The sequence below is a fragment of the Salvelinus sp. IW2-2015 genome, linkage group LG11, assembly GCF_002910315.2.
Source record: "Salvelinus sp. IW2-2015 linkage group LG11, ASM291031v2, whole genome shotgun sequence".
In the NCBI taxonomy this organism is placed as follows: Eukaryota; Metazoa; Chordata; class Actinopteri; order Salmoniformes; family Salmonidae; genus Salvelinus; species Salvelinus sp. IW2-2015.
Window position 1 is genome coordinate 21,312,205 of NC_036851.1, and position 24,669 is coordinate 21,336,873.

At 43.0% G+C, this 24,669-nt stretch overlaps 1 protein-coding gene across 3 annotated transcripts in view; it reads left to right on the top strand.

The window, feature by feature from the left end:
• rap1gapb (RAP1 GTPase activating protein b) overlaps nucleotides 1-24,669 on the top strand; it is a 194,300-nt gene that overhangs the window by 138,125 nt on the left and 31,506 nt on the right. For 2 of the 3 annotated variants that reach the window (XM_070445580.1, XM_023996377.2), the window contains one exon: nucleotides 23,560-23,653. The gene's annotated coding sequence lies outside the window, so the exon portion shown is untranslated. Of the gene's footprint in view, nucleotides 1-14,233; nucleotides 14,622-23,559; nucleotides 23,654-24,669 lie in introns of those variants that run through there. The other variant, XM_023996376.2, reaches the window with a different exon arrangement.

Consider the following 24,669-nt stretch of genomic DNA (forward strand, 5'->3'; position numbering starts at 1 on the left):
AATGATCCCCGTAGCCCTGCCAGTGCGGCGAGGTGGAAAAACACTGACACGAGATACAAACACACCCACAAACACACACGTGAACCCCGGCTGCCTAAGTATGATTCTCAATCAGGGACAACAATTGACAGCTGCCTCTGATTGAGAATCATACCAGGCRGAACGCACAAAACCCCAACATAGAAAACAACACATAGACAACCCACCCAACTCACGCCCTGACCATACTAAATAAATACAAAACAAAGGAAAACAGGTCAGGAACGTGACAGTTCGGCAGAAAGCCTAGATCCTGGAGAACAGGAGCAGAGTTAAAGGGAACCYGGTAGGAGACAAAAACATAAGATCAGGTATGTAAAAATACAGTTATTGAATTATTGAATTTAAATTAAATGTTCGATTAAACTCTGGGGTGGTGTCATGATCACTGGAGTCATACACCTTAACAGTACCTATCTGGCAGCGGAGGTTACTTAACGTGACCCAGTGGTTAGCCTTTAGATTCACTATCTGGACAAACCCCTGAGCCAGTGCTGGTACTGCTGATGGCATGGCCATGCCTTCCACCTCCAGTCTGACACAAACCACCTGTGAGAAAATTTGATGGATTAGTGCAGTGTTATAACTGGGAGATATGTACTTTTCAACAGTTTTTGAAGGTATAGCCTACCTCAAGGTGGTCCCCCTCCGGCTCTGAGCTCAGAGAATCAGACTAATCGTAACTCACTGGCTCTGATGGATGGGATACCACATGGGTGGTTTGGACAGTCGATGGTCCTAAAGTAATTTGAAGAGTTAAATTGAAGAGGTACATAATGGATGGTGACCCCAGCTTGGAGTGAAAGAGCAGCGAGGTTTCCCAGGTCTTGCCTTCCTTTCTTCCTTCTTCCAAACCGTCATTCGCCCAGATGTCGAAGCACTTGGTCCCCATCTTGATTCTCCTCWGGTATCTCTCCTGTTTCTCCTGCACCTTGTCGATGTTCAGTCTCACCTTGATTGATAACAGAAATAAATGCAATAATATTTAATATTATTACAAGTAAATATCTTTCATATCTCTTGGAGATAATAAATTAATAGCGGACAATCATTTTTACCTGCTCAAAAACCTCCACATTCTTCTTAGCCCATGCCTGAAGATGGTTCTTGAAGGCGTTCTGATCTGGTTGGACAACTTTGAGCACCACCGGTGGAGTTTCAGTGATCTGAATCTATTTTATACAAAAATAGCAATAGACAAACAACAACACTAAGTAATTCACAAATTTGAAAGACAACAGAGACAATATACAATAATTGTATATACAATTGAATTGTTTACCTCAGTCAACAGCTGCGGCTCCCGTCCATACAGCAGGCGATAGGGCGAGTACTTGGTGCTGCTGTGTGCAAAGAGAATTACCTTCAGTTTGTCTTCCCACCATTCCTGGTACCCATCAAGGGACTCGCCCATGGTAGCCTTGAGGGTCTGGTTGGTCCGTTCATCCAAACCTGGAGGAYGGGGTAGGAAAGGGTTATCTATTGACACTTTTTWATTTTTTTTATTTAACCTTTATTTAACTAGGCAAGTCAGTTAAATTCGTGTTTACAATGATGGCCTACCGGGGAACAGTGAGTTAACTGCCTTGTTCAGGGGCAGAATGACAGATTTTTACCTTGTCAGCTCGGGATTTGATCCAGCAACCTTTTGATAACTGGCCCAACACTCTAACCAACCAAATATGTCTGATTAACGGAAAAACTAAAACACAAAAAATAAAAAAAACACACAAAAAAACACTCACAAAAAAACATTGGTGACAGAATATGACCTACAGTTGAAGTCGGAACTTTACATACACCTTAGCCAAATACATTTAAACCCAGTTTTTCACAATTCCTGACATTTATTCCTAGTAGAAATTCCCTGTCTTAGGTCAGTTAGGATCACCACTTTATTTTAAGAATGTGAAATATCAGAATAATAGCAGAGAGAATGCTTTTATTTCTTTCACCACATTCCCAGTGTGTCAGAAGTTTACATACACTCAATTAGTATTTGGTAGCATTGCCTTTAAATTGTTTAACTTGAGTCAAACGTTTCGGGTAGCCTTCCACAAGCTTCCCACAATAAGTTGGGTGAATTTTGGCCCATTCCTCCTGACAGAGCTGGTGTAACTGAGTCAGGTTTGTAGGCCTCCTTGCTCGCGCACGCATTTTCGGTTCTGTCCATAAATTTATGGGATTGAGGTCAGGGCTTTGTGATGGCCACTCCAATACCTTGACTTTGTTTGCCATTTTTCCACAACTTTGGAAGTATGCTTGGGGTCATTGTCCATTTGGAAGACCCATTTGCGACCAAGCTTTAACTTCCTGACTGATGTCTTGAGATGTTGCTTCAATATATCCACATAATTTTCCTCCCTCATGATGCCATCTTTTTTGTGAAGTGCACCAGTCCCTCCTGCAGCAAAGCACCCCCACAACATGATGCTGCCACCCCTGTGCTTCATGGTTGGGATGGTGTTTTTCGGCTTGCAAGCCTCCCCGTTTTTCCTCCAAACATAACGATGGTCATTATGACCAAACAGTTCTATTTTTGTTTCATCAGACCAGAGGACATTTCTCTAAAAAGTACGATCTTTGTCCCCATGTGCAGTTGCAAACCGTAGTCTGGCTTTTTTATTGCAGTTTTGGAGCAGTGGCTTCTTCCTCGCTGAGCGGCATTTCAGGTTATGTAGATATAGGACTCATTTTACTGTGGATATAGATACTTTTGTACCAGTTTCCTCCAGCATCTTCACAAGGTCCTTTGCCATGACATAATTTTCGGAATTTTCCAAGCTGTTTAAAGGCACAGTCAACTTAGTGCATGTAACTTAGTGCTGACCCACTGGAATTGTGATACAGTGAATTATAAGTGAAATAATCTGTCTGTAAACAATTGTTGGAAAAATGACTTGTGTCATTGTAACGGTTCTCGTRCTCTTTGTCTGAGGAGTAGCAAGGATCGGACCAATACGCAGCGTGTTAAGTGTCCATTTTAATTTATTAAAACTGACCACTGAAAAATACAAAATAACAGTGTGAAATATACCAAAAACTGAAACAGTCCAGAAATGTGAAACAAACACTACAACAGGAAACAATCACCCACAACACACAATGAAAAACAGGCTACCTCAATATGGCTCCCAATCAGAGACTGACACCTGCCTCTGATTGAGAACCATACTAGGCCCAACACAACAACAGAACAAAACATAGAAAAACAACATAGAATGCCCACCCCAACTCACGCCCTGACCAAACTAAAATAAAGACATAAAAAAGGAACTAAGGTCAGAACGTGACAGTCATGCACAAAGTAGATGTCCTAACCGACTTTCCAAAACTATAATTGTTAACAAGAAATTTGTGGAGTGGTTGAAAAACGAGTTTGAATAATTCCAACATAAGTTTATGTAAACTTCCGACTCCAACTGTATAACATCCGTACCTTGTTCCAGAGTTCACGCCCTCGGTCACTCAAGATGACCTGAGCTTCAACCGTGGGTGTTGAAGATGTCCATCATCACCTTGAAGGTGGCCTCGCCAGTCTTGTCCTTGATGGGTATTACAAAATTAAAATACATTTTTTGTTCCAAGCACCCTTTTTAATGGGTTACAGAATGGAATTTTAGAGTTAATGGGTATTACAATGGGTAATGGGTATTGATGGGTATTACAAAATTAAAATACATTTTTTGTTCCAAGCACCCTTTTTAATGGGTTACAGAATGGAATTTTAGAGTTAAGCTTACTGACCTCAATGGGTATTGCCTCCACCCACTTGGTAAAGTAATCGGTCGCCGTCAGACACCAGCTGTTGCCATTCCTGGATTTCGTGAAGGGTCCGATGAGGTCCACCCCTAACATATACAGTAGKGAGAAGATTGCTTCATTCTTATCCGTATCTGTCATACAGTATGCTGATTTTCATATTTGTAAGGATACTGACACACACAACACACACAYACACACACACACACAAAAAAAATTCTAGACCTTAGGAAACTATGCAGTATTTTGTTTTTTTATGTATTATTTCTTACATTGTTAGCCCAGAAAATCTTAAGTGTTATTACATACAGTCGGGAAGAACTATTGGATATCAGAGCGACTTCAACTTACCAGCACTCTGACCAGGAATATGACTTTCCCGAAGCGGATCCTTTGTTCGAACCACCCAAGGCATTCGAACTGTTTCCAGAGGCTGACCCAAAACAACGTTGCCGCAGGAGAGGTAGACGGAGCGGCTTTCTGGTCAGATTTTGGAGGCACGCACACCACCCACCGCTTCCAAGTATTTTACTCGCTAATGTCCAGTCTCTAGTTAACAAGGTAGACGAAATTAGGACTAGGGTTGCTTTCCAGAAAGACATTCGGGATTGTAACATACTTTGTRTCATGGAAACATAGCTCTCTGGGGACATACTGTCAGAGTTTGTACAGCCACCTGGATTCTTTGTGCGTCACGCCAACAGGAATAAACATCTCTCAGGGAAGAAGAAAGGCGGTGGTGTATGTTTCATGATTAAGGACTCATGGTGTAATTGTAACAGCATACAGGAACTCAAGTCCTTCTGTTCACCGGACCTAGAATTCCTCACAATCAAATGCCATCATTATTATCTCCCAAGAGAGTTCTCGTCGGTTATTGTCACAGCGGTGTATATCCCACCCAAGCTGACACCACGACGGCCCTCAAGGAACTCCACTAGACTCTATGCAAACTGGAAACCATATATCCGAAGGCTGCATTTATTGTAGTTGGGGATTTTAACAAAGCAAATTTGAGAACAAGGCTACCTAAATTCTATCAGCATATCAATTGTAGTACCCGGGCTGGCAAAACTCTGGATCACTACTACTCTAACTTTCACGATGCATACAAGGCCCTCTCCCGCCCTCCGTTCGGGAAATCCGACCACAACTCCATTTTTCTTCTCCCCCACATAGGCAGAAACTCAAACAGGACGTACCCGTGACTAGGACCATTCAACGCTGGTCTGACCAATCGGATTGTTTTGATCATGCAGACTAGGGCGTGTTCCGGGTAGCCTCAGAGAATAATATAGATTTGTACGCTGATTCAGTGAGTGAGTTTATAAGGAAGTGCATAGGAGATGTTGTTCCCACTGTGACTATTAAAACCTACCCTAACCAGAAACCGTGGATAGATGGCGGCAGTCGAGCAAAACTGAAAGCGCGAACCACCGCATTTAACCACAGAAAGATGACCAGGAATATGGCCGAATACAAACAGTGTAGTTATTCACTCCGCAAGGCAATCAAACAATCGAAACGTCAGTATAGGGACAAAGTAGAGTCACAATTCAACGGCTCAGACACAAGACGTATGTGGCAGGGTCTACTACAGGCAATCACAGACTACAAAAAGAAAACCAGCCACATTACGGACACCGACGTCTTGCTTCCAGACAAATGAAACACCTTCTTTGCCCGCTTTGAGGATTATACAGTGCCACCGACACGGCCTGCTACCAAGGACTGCATACCTCCCCCTCCTTGTCCCTGACCGACGTGAGTAAGACATTTAAACGTATTAACTCCTCGCAAGGCTGCCGGCCCAGACAGCATCCCTAGCCGCGTCCTCAGAGCATGCACAGACCAGCTGCCTCTTGTGTTTACGGACATATTCAATCTCTCCCTATCCAAGTCTGCTGTCCCCACATGCTTCAAGATGGCCGTTGTTCCTGTACCCAAGAAGGCAAAGGTAACTGAACTTAATGACTGTCGCCCCATAGCATTCACTTCTGTCATCATTAAGTGCTTTGAGAGACTAGTCAAGGATCATATCACCTCCACCTTAGCTGTCACCCTAGACCCACTGCAATTTGCATAACGCCCCAATGGGTCCACAGACGATGCAATTGCCATCACACTGCACACTGGTCTATCCCATCTGGACAAGAGGAATACCTATGAAAGAATGCTGTTCATTGAATACAGCTCAGCATTCAACACCATAGTACCCTCCAAGCTCATCATTAAGCTTGAGGCCCTGGGTCTCAACCCCGCCCTGTGCGATTGAGTCCTGGACTTCCTGACGGGCCGCCTCCAGGTGGTGAAGGTAGGAAAAAACATCTCCACTTCACTGATCCTCCACACTGGGGCCCCACAAGGATGCGTGCTCAGCCCCTCCTGTACTCCCTGTTCACCCATGACTGCGTGGCCATGCACGCCTCCAACTCGATCATCAAGTTTGCAGACGACTCAAGAGTAGTAGGCTTGATCACCAACAACGACGAGACAGRCTACAGGGAGGAGGTGAGCGCTCTGGGAGTGTGGTGTCAGGAAAAAAAACTCTCATTCAATGTCAACAAAACAACGGAGATGATTGTGGACTTCAGGAAACAGCAGAGGGAGCACCATCCTATCCACATCGATGGAACAGCATTGGAGATGGTGGAAAGTTTCAAGTTCCTCAGCGTACACATCTCAGACAAACTGAAATGGTCCACCCACACAGACAGTGTGGTGAAGAAGGCGCAACTGCGCCTCTTCAATCTCAGGAGGCTGAAGGAATGTGGCTTGTCACCTACAACCCTCACATAGTTTTGCAGATGCACAATTGAGAGCATCCTGTTGGGCTGTATCATCGCCTGGTACGGCAACTGCACCGCCCACAACCGCAGGGCTCTCCAGAGGGTGGTGCGGTCTGCACAACGCATCACAGGGTGCGAACTATCTGCCCTCCAGGAAACTTACAGCACCCGATGTCACAGGAAGGCCAAAATGATCATCAAGGACAACAACCACCCGAGCCACTGCCTGTTCACCCCGTTACCKTCCAGAAGGCAACGTCAGTACAGGTGCATCAAAGCTGGGACCGAGAGACTGAAAAATAGCTTCTATCTCAAGGCCATCAGACTGTTAAACAGCCATCACTAACACAGAGTGGTTGCTGCCTACATACAGACTTGAAATCATTGGCCACTCTAACAAATTGATCACTAGTCACTTTATTAATGCCACTTTAATAAGGATGTTTACATATATTGCACTACTCATCCCAGATGTATATACTGTATTTAATTTTTTGCCATCTATTGCATCAAGTCTATGCCGGTCGGTCATGGCCCATCCATATTTTTATTTMAACATATTCTTATTCCATCCCTTTACTTAGATGTGTATGTATTATGTAGTTGTTGTGGAATTGCTTGTTAGATATTGCTGCACTGTCGGAACTAGAAGCACAAGCATTTCGCTACACTCGCAATAACCTGCTAACCATGTGTATGTGACCAATAAAATTTGATTTGATTTGACATTCTATAATATTTAACTCTGCTGTGGTCAAATAAAGCAACCATTACAAAACAAAACGTATTAGGGCGAAATATGAATTGTGACACTTTTTGATGGGCTTCAACTACAGCACCACAGTCTTCACTCACTCAAACTTCTAGCAGGCTAGACAGGTACCGACCTTTAACCACAGTGACAAATTTAAACATTGTGTGCTCTCTGATATGACTTTCATTGAAATCAAATAATTTCAGATATAATGCAATGTTATTGATAAACAAAAGGCTATTTCACTTGCCCAGCTATCCACATCCTTGACAATTCCACGCCAGATTATGCGTAGGTTGATTTTGGCAATCATGTGCTTCACTCCCAAATGGCCAGCATGCTTCTCGGTCAGCACGGCCTCTCTCTCTTCAGTGAAAATCACCCTCCTGTGTGGCTGGGTATCCTTTCCAAGATGCAACAAGGTATATGTGATTTCCTAACAAGTTCAAAGACAAGCGTTTTTGAAATACTCAAGTCTAAGTACATTTGCACTGATTTCTCTCTCTGTTTCTCTCTCTCTCTCTCTATCTTTCACTCTTCACACACACCTCTCTCTCACTCTCATCCTTTCTTTCTCACTTTCTTCCTCTTCCCCCCTCTCTCTCTCTGTCGGTGTCTGTCTAGCCAATATACCTAGTTAAAGGATGTTGGAATTACCATAATTGCTTACACCTATCCATTTGATTGATCAGGGTTAACTTATAGCTAGATACCAGTACCTCAATATGACAGACATATAACTAAATGCAGAGCTAGCAACATGTAGATGGTGGGTTGCGAGTGCAGGACAATGCAGATAGTAGGGGTTGGGGGGGGGGGGGGGTAACCCAATGCAAATGGTCCAGGTAGCCATTTGATTACCTGTTCAGGAATCTTATTGCTTGGGGGTAAAAGCTGTTGAGAAGCCTTTTGGTCCTAGATTTGGCGCTCCGATACCACTTGCCATGCGGTAGTAGAGAGAACAGTCTATGACTGGTGTGGGTGGGGTCTTTTACAATTTTTAGGGCCTTCCTCTGACACCGCCTGGTGTAGAGGTCCTGGATAGCAGGCAGCTTAGCCCAGTGATGTACTGGACGTACGCCACTATCCTCTGTAGTGCCTTGCGGTCGAAGGCGAGCAGTTGCCATACTAGGCAGTGATGCAACAAGTCAGGATGCTCTCAATGTTGCAGCTGTAGAAGCTTTTGAGATCTGAGGACACATGCCAAATCTTTTTAGTTTCTTGAGGGGAATAGACTTTGTCGTGCCCTCTTTACAACTGTCTTGGTGTGTTTGGACCATTCTAATTTGTTGGTGATGTGGACACCAAGGAACTTGAAGCTCTCACCTGCTCCACTACAGCCCCGTCGATGAGAATGGGGGCGTGCTCGGTCCTCCTTTTCCTGTAGTCCACAATCATCTTCTTAGTCTTGATCACGTTGAGGATATGTTGTTATCTGGCACACCCGGCAGGTCTCTGACTCGTCCCTATAGGCTGTCTCGTCGTTGTCGGTGATCAGACCTACCACTTGTGTCGTCTGCACACTTATGATGGTGGAGTCGTACCAGGCACGCAGTCGTGGGTGAACAGGGAGTACAGGAGGGGACTGAGCACGCACCTCTGAGGGGCACCAGTGTTGAGGATCAGCATGGCAGATGTGTTGCTACTACCCTCACCACCTGGGGGTGGCCCGTCAGGAAGTCCAGGATCCAGTTGCAGAGGGAGGTGTTTAGTCCCAAGATCCTTAGCTTAGTGATGAGCTTTGAGGTACTATAGGTGATATAGAACTAAAACTGCTAGGTAAAATAAAGCCAAGCAACCAGAATAGCAACGTATGCTTTAGTTCATTACGTAGGCCGGTCAGAATTTAGAAAGTTCTAGCAACAGCCCTAGCAACGGAAGCTAGAACTCATCAAATCCCATTGTGAGGCAGGGAAGGACACTTTTTGGCAGGGMGACACTATTTGACATGACAGCCCCCAAAAGGCTAGGGCCGGCTCTGACTGCATGTGTGGGGATGGATGTGGGTACGCTGACCCGAAAGCCACTACAGCCTCTCATGATGAGTTCAGATTTTTTGTGGCCCTCAACCCCATCAAAGTTGCCCATACTTGTTCTAAATCTAACCCTAACCTTAGTGAACAGTTGTTTATCAACAGATAGTTTGTTGATATGACCATCTGTAGAGCTTCTACAGATGGACTATCCGGACTATCCAAATAAAGTGTGACCGTGCCTCCTACATAGTCATTGTTAGTCTCTCAGCATGGAGTGAATTATCTGCAGTATGACAGTGTGTAAATGTAGAGTTTAGCCTAGCTGCCTCCACAGATGACTGCAGGGACTGAAAAGACAGTGACAAAGGGATAGGGAGTGAACGGAAAGGGAGAACATGACCAGAAGGATGAAAATAGAAACTGATAGATGAGGGAGGGAGGGAGAGAGTAATCTCCAGTTCCTTTAATTAGCAGCACAGTCCAAAGAACATTRGTTTTCTAAATATTCCTCAAATACATTTTGTGGATCCCTGCCTGGGCTGACAATGAGAGTGATTTGGGATATTGACTCCCCATGAGCTGGTTTGACTCACTCGTTCCCTCTGTTTGGAAACAATGATCCCCTGCTAATCCTATTGCAGCCATGCCAAAATCTGAGAGGCCCAGATTGAGATATGTGTCTAGCCTCACACACCACGTGCCTCATCAACCCATCCAGGCTGCCTGAGAATTGGTCTGGTCATTGTCTCCTGAGGGGAAAAGTTATCTGAGGTAAAAGGATCTTCCCTGTTTGAGTGCCAAAGTAGTTCACCTGGGAGAGAGACGGGGAAACCACCGGCTGTTAAAAGCAAATTTWAAAAAACAGTTTTGAGAGGGGTGTTCTGGATGGGCTTTAGGGAGTTCTGGACTGAGTTGTAAGACTACACTCTGAACTTGGTGTGGACCGCAGGACTAAGGCCTAGATTCAATCAGATCAAGTGTTAACCGCCGATAGCAGACACKCGCATAGRGGATGTTTTGCCGGMGTCAGGACTGCATTTGAGCCGTCAAATCAACCGAGCAGCTGATCTTGCAAWCATTTTCACGAAGCCACACCCACCCCACTCGTGTTAGAAGTTAAAAACGAGACAGTGTAGGCTATATATAAGAATAATTATGCTCAAATTGAAAAATCATTAAATGAAATAATGAAGATTTCTATCATCCTAATCGAGGTSTAGATTAGTTCTCACATTCCAGTGTTTGAACTTGTAAACAAGGCTGCATGGAATTTCTGTTAATGTGACTCCATGCAGCCAATGGCAATGTCCACTTTAGTTATAATGCCAGGAACAGCTTGTGGATTGACAGCTTCAATGCAGTTCCACATCTGACACCCCCAAAACAACCACTATGCAGATGTCGGCTAAAGTGGATCTGATTGAAAAGAGCCCTATGTCTTCTTTCCATCAWTGGCCTTTGGTTTCCCTAACAATGTGCATCCATCAGTGGTCCAGGCAGCTCCAGGTGGACCCTCCTCCAGTGTAGAGCTGCAGCAGGCAGCAGCCAGAGAACATGCCTCAGAGCAAGAGGACAGGAGCAGGCAGCATGGGCCTTGGAACCAGGAGAGGGAGCTTCTCTGATACTATCCTCTGTAAGTTGCAGCCCATCTGGTAAGGACTGATAGGGGAGGTGGAAAGAGACATCAGTCTGGCTCAGTGGGGGATGAGATAGGTTTCTAGACCTGGTAAACATATTGGTTTAATGATGATGCTATTTACAGATTCATTTGACTGTGTTTTGATCTTAATTGTCCTCTATGAAAGACAGACTCTCATTAGTATCATTGGCTGATACCTGACTTTGTCCGTTGCCTATTTGACTATTTTAATATGTGAATCTATTATCAAAGCTTGAGGTTTTAGGTATTTGAGCGACTGTCAGCTGTCAGCCACAGAGTCAAATGGAGCACGGGCTGGATGGGATCATTTGAGCAGAAGTGGTTTTATAAAGTTAGTGAAGAGCCTGTCAGAGTGATGAGGTAGATAATGGGAACTGAGTGATTTGATACTATATCTTGTCTGGTAAATAATGTCCCTCTTAGCACTTTGCTGCTGGGTCTCTCACTGCTGGGATGAACTGCTAAAACCAAACCAACATATTGATACAGAATGATACAATATTCTGTTGGCTTTCAGTTATGGCTTTCACCACACAGCAGCAAGAGTTGGTTGGGCTTGACACGCCAGGGCAGCTTGTACACGACCCAAAGCCTTCTGGCCTCACATGGCATGAGATTGTAATCCATCACCAGAAGGACAAAAAGCTAGGACTAACAAATCAACTCCAAAATCTCCCTAATTTAGAAATGGTGAACGGTTGGGCATGGGGCTACCGCAACAAATGACAATTCTACAACTGGATGCGAAGATCTCTCAGAGTCCTTGACTTGTATGACCGCCATCAGTGAAAGCCTATGGTAAACTGGCGATGTGAAGATGAGAGCACTGAACACCAAAAACAAACTGCACGTTGGCTTATGGAATGTTCAAACAATGTTTCCATCCGGAAAGCTGGCACAGGTTACCAACAAAATTAGGAGATACAAGCTACAGATCCTGGGAGTGAGTGAAGACAGGTGGACTATCTCTGGTTCCATGAGAACCAGCACTGGAGAAACAGTACTACACTCTGGACGGAAGGACGGACAACATTGTGAAGGTGTCGCCATCATCCTACAGAAAGGGGTAGAAAACTCTAATGGATTGGAAACCAATCAGCATCAGAATGATACAAGCCAGACTTATTGGACAACATACCAAACTAACAATAATCCAACGTTATGCTCCCACAAACGATGKCAAAGTTTAAGAAAAAMACCTGTTCTATAACACCCTCCAATCTGAAGTAGAGAAGACACCTGCTCAAGACCTGCTCCTCGTCATCGTAGACCTTAATGCAAAGGTTGGCACCTGCAACACCAACTACAAGAGAACACTGGGGAAGCTTGGCTGTGGAGAGATGAATGACAACGGTGAGAGACTGGCAACATTCTGCATCACAAATAACCTGGTGATTGGTGGCAGCCAATCTCCTGACTACAGAAAATGAACAGGAAGCAAAATGGACAAAACATTTCATAGAGGTTCTCAATAGAGGACCCCCTGTGGCTCCAATTAACACACCTGAAGCTGCTCCGGAAGATTTAGAGATAAACACCGAGTTACTAAAGAATGGGAAATCTCCAGATCCTGATAACCTCAATGCAGAGCTGTTCAAAATAGATCCAGTATTGGCTGCAAACATCCCTTTTCCACTCTTCACTAACATCTGGATGAAGGGAAAGATACCTTCAGATTGGACCAAGGGTACCTAAGAAGGGCACACTATCCGATTGCAACAACTGGAGGGGCATCACACTGTTATCTGTTCCCAGCAAGATCTTTTGCAAYATTATTGTACAACAGACGTCTTCCTCTGTAGACAAAGTGCTTAGGAACGAACAAGCTAGTTTTAGGGGAGGTAGGAGCTGTACAAACCAGATCTTTGCCCCTCAGGAACATCATTTAACAATGTAGTGAGTGGCAATGGAGACTCTACGTCAACTTTATTGACTTCCAGAAGGCTTTTGACAGCATCCACTGGAAAAGTTTATGGAAGATCTTAAGAATTTATGGGGCCCTACCCATGTTGTTACCATCATAAAACTGTTCTACAGCAACTTTTCATGCAATGTGGGAACGAGCGACATGAGCTTTGCTGTGAAGTCTGGAGTTTGTCAAGGTTMTGTTTTGTCAGCTGTACTCTTGCGGCAAACAGAAGATCAGGCAAGAGGAGAACGGTGGACCTTMTATTCTACTCTAGAAGACCTTGACTTCGCAGATTACCTGGCTCTTTTATCACACACCAACATCTACAAGACTAAACTGACAGAGTCCAGTCCTTTGGCTATCAAGTCAGCCTGGTTATCAACTGCAGCAAGACAAAGGTCATATCCATCAACATCAACACAGCAAAAGCAGTCAAAATCAAGGAACAGGACCTGGAGTTCACCTGCAGTTTTACTTACCTTGTTAGCACAATATGCCATAATGGAGGCACCAGCAAAGACATTTGCACCAGAATCAATACAGCAAGAGCAATTTTTATGAAGTTTTGGAAATCAGGACAATATAGCACAAATAAAACCACAAAATATACCAGAGCTGTGTACTGCAACTCTACTTTATGGTTCAGAATGCTGGAAAATAACAGAAACAGACCTGAAAAAACAATCTATCTTTCACACAACTTGTCTCTGGAGAATCATGCACATCTTCCGGCCAAACACAATATCAAAWGTACTTAGACAAATGAAACAGGAAGCCATGGATGCCATACTCAAGAGATGCCGCTGGAGCTAGATTGGACACGTCATGAGAAAGAGTACAGACTCTATCCCAAGAATAGCTGTCCTTTGGACRCTAGAGGGCAGATGTAAGAGTGGGAGGCCCAAGACAACGTGGCGGAGAATAATCAAGATCGAGCTTCAACAACATCAGCAGAMCTGGAGAAGATGGCCAGAGACAGACAGAAATGGAGTGGCTTTGTTGCTGCCCTATGCGCCAGCTGGCGCAACAGGGATGAGTGAGTGAGTTAGCACTTCACATCATGAGTCTCTGCCACTCCATACACCCACTGCACTCTCGTCACTCATATAAACATTGCCCTTTTATCGAGGAGTCACAGTGAGAGGAATGCTAAGTGAACCAATAYCTAACAGCTTGGATGGACATGCTTCTCCGTCTCCCTTGTTATAGTTAGAGAAAGGAGAGAGAGAGAGAGGGGGAAAGAGAGAATATGTGCATGTGGTGTGTGTGTGTGTACATGTGAGAGTGCGTGAGGAAAGAGAGGGAGAGGGATGGAGAGGAAAAAAGAGAGATAGGGAGTATATGTGTGAGAGGAAGGTAGGGGGAGCTTTCCACAGTATCATCTGACAGGAGAGGCTGAGCTCTGACAGCAGGTGTTAGAGCACTACGACTGAGTCAGACAGAGGTAGAATGACAGAAGGAAAGAGAAAGTGGGAAGACATTTGATGGTGAGGGATAGCGAAAGACCACTCTGTGAAGCAAGTAAGTAAAAGAGGGAGGGAGAAACTAAGAGCAAGTGAGAGACGGAGAGAGCGAGAAGGAGAGAATATAGGTGTCTCCAGCACTTTCCATCAACGGTCTCCTGGCTAGGTTCTGCTGCATAGAGCAGTGCTGATCTTCAGCTGATTTCTTCATCCGATGCTGGACCCTGCCTCTGCTCTCTGCTCGCTCTGCTCACACACTGATGCCTAGAGTAAGTAACTCTGCTTTCATTGTGCATTAGCTGCTGCAGTTGATTTGATTGCCTCCTGTCTGTTTGTGTCTTGGCTGGCTGGACTGTCTGGATAAGCTCCGGTAACTATAATGTGTGTGTGGGTAGATGACCAGTGGAGTGGGGCAGAGGGAAAGGAAGACAGCAACATTAACTCTCTGTTAGCTTTAAGATGGTAGGGGATTACTGAACATGTTGGCGTAGTAGAGTGGTTGTATACATGATAACGATCCAATAATCTGATAGTGCTTGGATTCATGGTTTTATGTCTGTAGGCTACGTTTGCAATCCAGATGAGATAACAATTTGTGTCAGTGACATTCAATAACTTTGGATGTAAATGTTTTATACTCTGTCTTGATTATGCTTTTACTATTATGCTTTGATACCTCATTCATTAAGTACATGTTGGTATAAAACTTTATAATATAAGCACTCCTCAACAGACTTGATTTTGCTGCTGAAGTTAATCACTAGATCAAATTGAATTTTTACTGCATCTTGAACCATGGTATCCATCTCTTGGTTGCACCAATAATCAGTGAGTATTTGCCCTCCACATTGCAGTCGTGTCAATGGTCTGCAGGATATGTTTATACAGAATGACTGGTAMGGATTATACCCAACTGGGAGCATTGGACTGAGGATATTGAGCTATTGTCTTYGCGCAAACATGTTCTCGCTCACTTTCTTTTCCCTCTCTCACTCTCTCCTTTCTATCTCTCTCTCAAGGTCAAAGGACCCTCCAGATTCTCTCTCTTTCTCTCACTCTCCCGTGATTTTCTTTCTCTTTCACTCTATCGCTGCAGCTCAGGGACTAAAGAAATGCATGTCGTTCCATTTTGTTGCAATATATGCAAACCTGTCCAGTTCATTTGTATTTCCAGGTGTACTCCACACCCACCAGGGGAGGAGAGCGAGCTAATTTGCATTTTCTTATCAGAGCCCATGACCCAGCAGTACTGTGAAGAGGAAGGCTGTCCAGGTTTAAAATGCTCTCCCTGACTGGAAGTTTCCACGGTCGGTGTGGGACACACAAACAAACACCCACACATAGCATTCATGGTAGTGGCATCTTAATCAGTTGTGATTGAAGGTTGGTGACCTCTTGTCCTCTTCGCCTGGGGCTATTTTTGGACAGCTGTATTATGTAATGGTTGCATGACTCATTCTCTGTTTCAGTTCCCCAGATTAGCCCTGGACCAGGACATTCCCTCTGTCTGCCAATCACTCCTCCATTAGAGTATGTTAACTGAGGCACGCATGGATGACCACCAGCACCAATCTGTCAGTTAGGCCAGTGTCACTATTAAATAAAAATAGATTACATAGTGCTAACTCAGAGGTGCACAAAACCATTGATCTGGACTTGGTGTATCAGTGTATTTTTTAGAACATTCATCGTATGGTAGGTGTCCCGGTAATTGGTATTGTGATGTGACATATATAGGATAGTATTGGTGCTGTCATCAGTCACACTGTGAGACCATCATCTCTTATCTCTGTCAAACTCACCCTCTGTTAAAACTCACCCTTGGTGAAATGATGATGATACACTCCCTGTATGTGTGCATTGTTAGGTGGCTTTTAAGCTGCCATTGATAGGCACGCGCACGCACGCACACATACTGCTCCCGTGATCAGAGCCATTAAGCAGGCTTTGTGTGTTCCTGCGGTGAGGTGACAGGTTTCAGGCTGATCCTTCTAATCGCTCCGTACCTGTAGTGACTCCCTGTGTATTAGTGCCTGGGCTTTACCCAGCCGCTATCTAAACCAGACTAATACCGGATGCCAACGTGTTGCGCTGTTGTTGGTTGTCATCAGCGCAGCAAGGCCCTGCTTTTTAATGGGACAGTATTATGACGGCCATGCTTTTGGTTTAGCAAAGCTTTTGACATGAGCTCTCTGTCTTTCTACTGTGTTTTCATATTGAATCTATGAAATAATTACAGTAAAGGAGCATTTCTGTCTAGGCCTGCCTAGGGTGACATAGAAACTGACAACCACTTTCAGCCATCTGACAATACGTTAGAGCCAAAATGAAAGAAGCAGGCAAACAAAGAGCATCATTATTGCTGTAATAGGGTCAACCTATGTTATAAAAACTACTGTTCATGAAATCTCTTGAATGTCCTCTGTTTACATAGGACAAAGTGAATCACCAATGCATTCTAGCCAACTACTACTATACTACCCATGTTCACTTCTGGCAAGTTTCTTCCCTGCCTGCTAATTTTGGCAATGAATGAAATGGCCTAGACATTAGTAGATCATATTCTATCCCAAAAAGATCAGACTACAGCAAGTATGCCAATAAAACCAAAAGAGATATGTATCAATTTTCATCAAGTGGTGATTGAATCCATTATACGATTGATTGGCATTATCTAATGCAACATTTACTAATGTGATGTTAAAGAAAACAGAGTATACAAGTAACTTTATTTTACAGGATGATATTTAATGATGCATAAACTAAACATGGGTTGACTTTATGAAATGTGAAGGTGTAGAGCGAAGATGTAAAGTGAAGATGTCTCTGTTCCCACCCCTCTCTCTACCCTGGTGCACTGGAACAATMATGTATTCTGGATAGCTGAACTCCTGTAAATAGTGAAAGGACATTTAGATGTCTATGGAACAGTTTTCCAACCATAAAACTGTAAAACACTCACAGTGGGCTATGAGTTTTTCTAATCAGGTCACTATATTTTTTTCATCTTCTGGACCCTAGGGAGGATGAATAGGGACACAGATAACAARTGCAATTGGACAATAGAGAACAAATAGGGATGAGCTTGCTTTATGCGGGGTTGCATCGTCTAGTATGCACCTATAATTAAAAAGTTATTCACATAGTCTATGTCATCACTATGTTGATAAATTAATTTCAGTCAATAATTTGGAATGAAAAGGTCTAGGTGTCACGTTCCTGACCTGTTTTCTCTTGTTTTTGTATGTGTTTAGTTGGTCAGGGCGTGAGTTGGGGTGGGCATTCTATGTGTTGTGTTTCTATGTTGGGTTTAATGTGTTGCCTGATATGGTTCTCAATTAGAGGCAGGTGTTTGACGTTTCCTCTGAGAACCATATTTAAGGTAGGCTGTTCTCACTGTTTGTTTGTGGGTGATTGTCTTCCGTGTCTGTATGTTTGTTCGTACCACACGGGACTGTAGCGTTTYTTTGTAGTCTGTACCTGTTCGTACGTTCTTCGTGTATTTGTAAGTTCTCATGTTTTAGGTCAGTCTACGTCGTTTATTTGTTTTGTAGTTTGTTAAAGAGTTTTCGTGTTTCGTCGTTCTGTTAATAAATATTCATTATGTATTCATCACCCGCTGCGCCTTGGTCCGCTCATTCACCACAAGACYACCGTTACACTAGGTAGCCTAACSAGCCGAAGCTTGGCTAAAAAGTCAAATTGATCACATTCACAATTTGTACCGACGCAAACGCAAATCAATGGGCTTATATAGCTAAATGTGTGATGTAACGGCTTTGTTTTCCCGGGCCAGAGTGGACAGGGCGCATAGGCTGTAGGCTACCTGTTGTTAATCAGTAGCCTACAGTTCGTCAGACTGAAAATTATTTATCCATCGTGCCCATGTTGGGCAGAGGTGTGAATGGTATCAAGGAAAGACATAAAGGAAAGGGTTGCATTAGCTTGTGCGAGCCGGAACGGATCATAGGATCTACTCCTGTTTCTGTAGCGTGAGGCAACTTGATGTACAAGTACACCCCTTGAACAGGACACTAGTCTATCGCAGGGCCTCACCCCCAATCTAACTTCTTAATGCTGAGTGCATCATTTAGAAAGCCAATCAAAAAGATGCATTGAAATCTACCAAGGTCGCACCTAACCTTCTGATCTTTGCAGCAGCTTGCTCTCATGTCGTCTTGGCACACCACAGATAGCTGTACCACAGATTATCCATTATATTGACCAGATACTCAAGTGGCCTCTCATACAATTAAAATAGCAAGGCAGTCAGGAAGAAGCAAGGCAGGTGGGACCATTCTAGCCAATGAGAGGGCAGATACGCATGTGAACAAGAGGAACAACTCCGATTGAATGTGTTTTTTCTTAAAGTTGCCGGAATGTCACGTCCTACTTATATCCGGACACTTGTAACAACCTCAGCATTACGACACTTCTATTCGATCAAATAAGCCTCGCATAGCAAATAAGCCATACACATTTTTGTTGACCAAATTCGACACTCTATCATTGACCTCCATACAAAAACTTTTTTTTAAACTAAACAAACGCCACCTGCTGGAGAAGAAGATTTTGGGCACAGTTTCTCCCTCTCGCTTCGCCTATCCTCTCTCGCTGTACACATCTTGCATATTTCCCTCATCTTGATTCCTAGACAAGACCAAGCTAATGTTAGCRGTTCTAGCCAAAAAAAAGCTAGTTAGCAAGTTACTCGAGTAGAGACTTCAGCCACAGTTTCTAAATCAGCTATAACTAGCTAGATACAAAAAAAAGAATCTACAGTAGTTTAATAGCTAGCTAGCTTGCTAGCAAAATAACATGAATGGCTAAAGCTAATTCACTAGCTAGCTAGCTAACTAATGGATTTGAGCTGTCCAATGAATTAATTCACTCTGGCGGCTAACATGTTATTGATGTGTTCAATAACTTTACATCTTCAAACCTGACATCACATTTTGATAATATGCATCGAGTGTAGAACAACTTTGTGACAGACAAGTAGATAGCTATTTTCCGGTGTCACAGGAAGTAGGCAGACTGGCTAATCGGAATGTGGAAGTGCTGCCAAAAGTGGGCGTAGCTAAAGGCTATAGAGGAGATTAAGAAATGTATTCACACACCTCTGCTCCAGGTCAACAGTGTATTGTCAGTGATGTTCAGTGGTGTGCACTGAGGGATGCAGCAGGGTTAATGGGCAGGGAAACCTTCAGAGTAGAGCTGCAATTTGCAGATAAAGTATTTCTGAGAAACAAGACCGGTTGGTAAATTGGCTTATTGAACCTCCAAACCACCCCCTGTGCCATGTGATGGACATGTGTGTGTGTGTGTGTGTGTGTGTGTGTGTGTGTGTGTGTGTGTAAGTGGGGGGGATTTATATATTAGCAGCTCACCTTCCCATGCCAACCAGAGATTAGTTGTTGTGACAATCCTTATTCCTTAACCCTTTAACGCTGTTCCCAACCGGCTGGTKGAGCATGTTTTGACAATGGATTTAGAAGTGGATATGAAAAGAATCTTCACTTGAACTTGATTCGTCAATTGATTCGTCAACTCCCCCAGCACTCCTGCATCAATGTATATCATTTGTATCCTTTTGGGTTGTTGTAGCTCAGTGTTGTGGCACTCTAACTTTGCCCACTCAGAGGGCTGTAAGAACTGTCACCGAAGATATGAGCTAAATGGCATGAATTCAGTTGGCGAGGGATTAATTTAGCATCATTTCTGTTAGTAGAGACCTTGAAGAGTAGGAATATGAAAATAAATAGTTKAAATGAAAAAAGGCTAAAAAGCTATAATTTTTGAAAAAAGTGTTCAACCAGGTGGTTGGTATGGTGAAAAATATGATAACATTTTTGACAACACACTATATTGGGCAACATAAATTGGTTTGATCACATTTCATTACCCATAGGGTCAATTAATCAATATTCAGACTTAAGGTCGCCTGTAAAATAATGCCTATAATAGTAATTATAAACTGCTCTTTGTCATATTTTATCTCACCATGTAGTCTGAACATGTGGGAAACATGGTGGAAGAACCTGGATCATTTGAAATTTAAGGAAAGCATTTTGAGGGACATTCCATTTGGGATGTGACAAATGGACAATTTTTCTTAARGTTTAAACAACCATTTTTTAAATTGTTTTTCTTCCTATTACGTATGTATGACCGCGAAAAGTTATATTTAACGCAGTCATATAACCCTGAAAACACCTTGGCTACAACATGTTTGTCTGTAAGGGTACACTACGGCTTGCAGACACATAACACACATAAATGCAGACACATAACCTTTTCTGGAGATACAATGCATTCGGAAAGTATTCAGACCCTTTGACGTTTTCCACATTTTGTTATGTTACAGCCTTATTATAAAATAGATTAAATCATTTTTTCCCCCTCATCAGTCTACACACAATACCCCATAATGACAAAGCAAAATCWGGTTTTTAGAAATGTTTGCAAATGTATAAATAAATAAAAACTGAAATGTCACATTTACGTAACTATTCAGACCATTTACTCAGTACTTTGTTGAGTCACTTTTGGCAGAGATTACAGCCTCGAGTCTTCTTTGGTATGACACTACAAGCTTGGCACACCTGTATTTGGGGAGTTTCTCCCATTCTTCTCTTCAGATCCTCTCAAGCTTTRTCAGGTTGGATGGGGAGCATTGCTGCACAGCTATTTTCAGGTCTCCAGAGATGTTCAATTGGGTTCAAGTCCGGGCTCTGGCTGGGCCACTCAAGGACATTCAGAGACTTGTCCCGAAGCCAATCTTGCATTGTGTTGGCTGTGTGCTTAGGGTCGTTGTCCTGTTAGAAGGTGAACCTTCGCCCTCAGTCTGAGGTCCTGAGAGCTCTGGCGCAGGTTTTCATCAAGGATCTCTCTGTACTTTGCTCCGTTCTTCTTTCCCTCGATCCTGACTAGTCTCCCTGTRCCTGCCACTGAAAAACATCCCCACAGCATGATGCTGCCGCCACCAGGCTTCACCATAGGGATGGTGCCAGGTTTCCTCCATACGTGATACATGACATTCAGTCCGAAGACTTCAATCTTGGTTTCATCAGACCAGCGAATCTTGTTTCTCATGGTCAGAGTCCTTTAGGTGCCTTTTGTCAAACTCCAAGCGGGTTGTCAGGTGGATTCCAATCAAGTTGTAGAAACATCTCAAGGATGATCAATGGAAACAGGATGCACCTGAGCTCAATTTCAAGTCTCATAGCAAAGGGTCTGAATACTTATGTAATACTTCTGTTTTTAGCTTTAAAATATTAGCAAACATTTCTAAAAAACATTTTTTTCATTGTCATTTTGGGGTATTGTGTGTACATTGATGAGGGGGAAAAAAACAATTTAATCAATTTTAGAATAAGGCTGTAACGTACCAAAATGTGGAAAAAGTCAAGGGGTCTGAATACTTTCCGAATATACCGTAGTTTCGAAGCGCCACTGAACTGGCATTTTACTTTTCTGAAAAGGAATGCCGCTTCTGAAGCAGGACTAACATCCATCACTAGGCAACCAAAAGTCAAGCAAATAATCTTGAGCTGCCTGCACTCTCTCCTAAAAACGTACTTTAAAATMTGTTAAATACCCTGACTTACCAAGATATTTAGTAGAAAAATAACGTGTCTTCCGCTAAGAATCGACTCCTAAGATTCAGTATTTTTGGAACGGAGGAGACTGATTAGTACTTCTGAGAACACAAGCACTCGCATCTTTCATAGGGAGCTAGTGAGGGACGGAGGGGGTGGAGGGACACATTATAAGCATGTCAGCCACCAGGCAGATGGATTCAGAACCGTGCAGTAGGCCTATCTTCTGGCAATCTTGCAATGGAATGCTTTTTTCATAATTTCTTGGCTTACAATGTCTCGCAACTTCAGTAAAGCAGGGCCTTTCATCAAAGAATAGGCTAGGATATTCTATACGCAACAGACCGAAGACTGAACACACACTCGCATCATTAGCAAAGAGAAAAAGCAGGCGAGCCAGTTTCACTGTGATTAACATTTTGTGAAAAAAATAAGAAAAAAAATATTAACGTTAAAGATCCCAATTTCGTTAAAACGTTATAACGTTAAAACATTCGTACCCCTACATTGCACTATACACCACCTGAAAGCATATRAATTTCAATGTAATTGAATATTAATATTTGGACATACAAAATTACCATAATAACATCAGTTCTTATTTAACATTGTTTACCAACCTACAAAAGCCATTAAAGCAGACCTGAAGTAATTTTTGTAATATTATTGAAATTAGTAAAAATGCTATGAAAATTGCAATTCTAGTATGGCATTGCTGGTGTGACCTACTAACTGCTTAACCGTCTGGTAGAGCTTTGTTATTGTACCAAAAAAACATCAAGATGCAAAAAATAAATGTTGGAAATTCTTATTTGAGTTGTTAGAAATAGGAATTTAAGGTGAAATAATTTTTCCACATGCTTTTCAAGAAGAGACAGCTAAAGTTAATAGAGCGCTTCCAGCTTAAAGGCTCAGTAATGGTGCCCTCTGCTCAAGGTTTGTGTGCAGAATGCAGAGAGGCTCATTCATTGATTTTATATGGGCTGTTAAAAGCCTGACTGCCAGTCAGTCTAGCAGTTGACTGCTTTGTGAGACGTTGTGTGAAGTAACATGTTTTGACTCAGTATACAGCTCTGGCCAGGATACTAATAAGATCCTGTCACCAGAGAAAATGTGCACAGGCAGAGGGAGAGAGTAGGAGATCTTAACCTCCCTTTTCCCTCTGTGTTGTTCAGAAAATACAATTAGAATTACTTAGTAGTTCTTTTTCAATGGTTCAGACATCCCAGTCTCCTGACAGCCCTAGTTATAGCCTGTCCTCACCACTTCACAGGCTCAGGAAACAATACTGTAGGCTAGTGGAACAAGGCAGAAAAACAAGTCTGGTTTAACCCCAAGTATTTACTGTTGAGAGAATGGAAAGACATTCAGCTCAGTCACATGATCCACAGTGTTAGCATGTTCCTCTCTCTAATGTGGTGAGGGCAAAACTTGGAACTCTATAATGGCCAGAATTCACACTACCATGTATGTGATCTCTACCAGAGATTTTCACCTCAAAAACAACCTAACCTGATTTTTCAACTGTAATAGACTCTAATCGTACCCACATAAAGTCATGATGTATAAATGTCAATGACTCTGACTTTTCCTCTGTGCACCACAGGAAAGAGGATGGAAGGATTCCTCGTATCTCTAACACACTAGAGCCCTCGCTGTCTCACTCCCACCCTTCGTATCACACTCACTTGTTATCAAAGGTAAGAGGGGGGTCCAAACCGCCCACTGCACCCACCCTGTCAGCTCTTCTATTCAGCCATGACTTCTTACCTCTCTTCACAAGCCTCTCTCTTACCTGTCTCTTTCTCTCCTGTTTTCTATTCATCCCCACTCCTCTCTGTGTTGTGTTCCCTTGTGCTACTCTGTGTGCAGGTGAAAGGTGTCACCAATCAGATCGCTCCAGATCCAGTCTCATGGACAGTCTGCTCTGATCTTTTTTTTCTTCTTTTTTTCTTTAACCTTTATTTAACTAGGCAAGTCAGGAACAAATTCTTATTGACAATGACGGCCTACACTCACATTGAGTGATGGCCTATATGCCACAAGCTCCTGGGGTTGGGTCCGGTATTCATTGAAGTCAAAATCAAAAGTTATTATTAAGGCTATTGTTTGTGGGGGCCTTTGATCTATTACTTGATAAAATAATACATAGATTATTCCAACAGCCAAGGACAAAGCTTTTGTTTTATAGTCCTGAAGTTGTTAGTGTGTGCACCAACAAAACACCTTGGGACAAGACTGTAACAAGCGATGGGACAAGACTGTAACTACCAATTGGATCCCACGAAATTGGCAAGAAAAAGGGGTAAKATTTTTTAAATAAAAAATAAATGAAGAGTATACTATAAGTTGCACATATAGAAATAAATATTTCATAGCATACTGTTTTGGCTCTCGGATCCCAACTCATCACAGGCACATAGCTAGAGTCTCATAAAGAATATCTATCTCTCAACGACCCACATCTACCCTTCACATTACAGAACTGGAGTGTTAGAGTGAGGTAAACAGTTCCAGTGGTTTAGATTCTAGTGGTCCTTCCTCAACCTCTGCAAACCCGCTGTCACTCTCTCAGATGACTCACTCACTCTCATGGTGATTCATTTATGTTGCTCTATGAACACAGGTGCTGTGACTCATTTGGACATGAGGAATACTCAATGATTAGGTCTGCAGTAATTCACACGTTTATAGGTGAGTGACCTTGTCAAGAAGC